We start from the raw sequence: 2916 nt of genomic DNA on the forward strand, positions 1-2916 counted from the left end.
GTGCTGGGTCACCGGGGTGTGCATCCCCCGCAAGCGCATGATTATTCTGCTGTTCTTTAGGCTTTGCAGCCTAGGGTCAGTCTTTTCCAAAAATAGCCCCTGGCCTTCAAAGGGCAAGTCTTGTATAGTTTGCTCTGCAGAGTCCTGGCTGCAGAGTCGGGTACGTCTAATGAAGCTTGGAGGGAGGTTCTCGCTACCTTCTTTCCCTCTTCCAATAGGGCTGTAAACTCATGGCGGGAGTCTTGGGGAACCAGTTCCGTGAATTTCCCCATAGACACCCAGGTATTGTAATTGTAGTGACTGAGTAGAGCTTGCTAGTTTGCCACCCTAAGTTGGAGGCCCCCAGCAGAATATATTTTGCGGCCCAACAAGTCCATGCGCCGAGCCTCCTTGGACTTGGGAGCAGGAGCTTGCTGGCCATGGTGTTCCCTCTCGTTGACCGATTGCACTACTAGGGAGCAAGGAGGAGGGTGCACGTACAGATATTCGTACCCTTTAGAGGGCACCATGTACTTCTGCTCTACTCCCCTGGCTGAGGGGGGGATAGAGCCTGGGGATTGCCAGATGGTATCAGCATTCGCCTGTATAGGCGAATAAAAGGCAGGGCCACTCTTGTAGGGGTGTCTGCCGATAAGATGTCCCCCACTGGATCCTCTATTTCAGGGACCTCCTCCACCTGTAGATTCATATTCTGAGCCACCTGTCTCAGAAGGTCTTGATGAGCCCTCAGATCCACTGGGGGAGGGCCGGAGGAGGATGTCCCTGCCACCGCCTCATCTGGTGAGGAGGAAGAGGAGAGGCCAGGGACAAGAGGGTCCTGTGGGGGCTCCTGTTCTTGAGGGGTGGCGTCAAGCTCAGGTGGGGCCTGGGTGTCTGCCGGTGGAACCGAAGCCTCATCCGTACCCATGTGGCGGGGGGCGGCTTATGGTCGCCTCTGGCACCCGGTGTTCCGATGGGGCAGACCGTGGTGCATCTGGGGGAGCACCTTGGGTTTGGTGGTCCGCCAAAGGTGTCCAGAAAGACCACTGATGGGGGCCTTGCTCGTGGCCTTGGTTTTCCGGGAACATGTGGCTGGGCACGTCCGAGTCACGGTCCTGTGCATAGGAAGCGCTACCAGCATGAGATGACACCGAGGTGTGTCTCAACGGCCAAGGGGGGTGCTGAGAGACCTTGAGAAGGAGCCACGTCTCAGGTTGGTCTTTCTCAGGTCAGCACCAGGGAGCGGTACCAGGAGCTGTTATGGTACCGCGAACGAGACCGGGACCTACGACCATATCGGTGTTGGGAGGTCGACCAGGATCTCGATCCCCTTCTCCTAGAATGGCTGCGAGATGAGCGGTGCCGTGAACGGTGCCGGAAGCCTGATCGGTACTGGGTGTACCGGGCAGGCGAATGGGAGGCTGAGTGGTGCCGCGAGTGCGACCAGTATCGCGATGGAGAGTGGTGCTGGGACTGCGAGCGGCGTCGGGACCGGGATCGGCGACGGGACCAAGAATGCCGGCAGGACCGAGATCTTGATTGGCACGTCTCAGCGGTTCCCATGGAGGGCAGCCTCAGCAGGGCAGGCTTACCAATGGAATGAATGACCCACACCGGCGGTGCCGGGGGCTGAGGCAGCGCGGTCTCCATCATCGTGATCAATTCCCTCGCCATGGAGAAGGTCTGCGGGGCCGATGGAATAGCGAGCTCGACCACAGCGTGAGCCGGGGAGCTTTCGAGCACTGGACTCGATGGCCCTTGCAGAACCGGAATCGATGGTGCCGCGGCGGGTCTCGGTGCCGGGCGATCCATCTTGGGTAGGTGCTCCGTCTGCGGTGCAGACGATGCCGAAGAAGCAGGAGCCTTATGTTGCTTCCTGGGCCGCGGGGACAGGGAGTGGTGCCGAGCCGACATTGGTGCCGGCGAGGGTCGGCACCACTCTCCATCGTGATACTGGTCGCACTCGCGGCACCACCCTGAAGAGCTATGAGATCTTGCTCACCAATTCTCATAAAACTTGTATTTGTTATGCCTTTTTGGTGACTTTAGTATTATGATCTATTATAAATAAAGTGCATTTCACTGATTGATTTTAAAATGAAATTAGTAACTGGAAAAAATGGCCAGTTTTTTTTAAATCTGTGACAATTATTATAAGCTACTGTATTCTGTCGTTTAGTTTCTAGAATCAAAAGTATATCTAAGTATAATCTAAAATTCTCCTGCAAAATGCTGGCTGTGCAAATCCTTCTGTGGCTGGATCATTCTTGGGTTTTTATTTTAAGTACAAAATAAATATGTATAACAAATTTAAAAGTATGTAATTAGTAATTTGATATGTTGAGTGATGCCTCTTTTTATGTGTTTGCTCCCCTGATGTTAGAACCTGGCTATGCCACTGCTGTAGAGGGCTCATCACCCAGCAGCTGGGGGCCACCATGCGGGCTCAGCAGGGCTGCTGGCCACAGGGCCAATGGATGTGGGGGGGCTGGGTGGGATCTCGGGAGTCACGTCTCAGGGATCTGCCCCACTCCCCAGCACTGCTCCAGCTCTGAGCTGTCTCCACTGCCTGGGACCTGTGTGGCCCCACCTGCCTCCCCGGGGGAAGAGCCACCTGGGACTGGTGCAGAGGCTGGGCCAGTCTCAGCCACTCACAGGGGACAGTGGGGGCGGGGGGAGGCTCAGCTGGGTCCTGAGGGAGCCTGGCCCGGGTAGGCTCTGCTCCTGCTCCAGCCTGGCTGCTTCCACCACTCCCAAGGGGCCGGAGTTCTCCTGCCCCAGGACCAGCTCTGGCTGCGCTGCCAGCTCAGCCTGGCAGACACAGTCACCTCCCATCAGGGCCGGCTACTGTGGCGGGGGGGTTAGGGTGTGGGAGAGTAGGTCTCTAGTGGGTCTGGGGGGTGCTGGGCACTGTGGGGTGGGGAGATCTCTGTGTGT

This window comes from Mauremys mutica, unplaced genomic scaffold (genome assembly GCF_020497125.1).
Source record: "Mauremys mutica isolate MM-2020 ecotype Southern unplaced genomic scaffold, ASM2049712v1 Super-Scaffold_100108, whole genome shotgun sequence".
Classification (NCBI taxonomy): Eukaryota; Metazoa; Chordata; order Testudines; family Geoemydidae; genus Mauremys; species Mauremys mutica.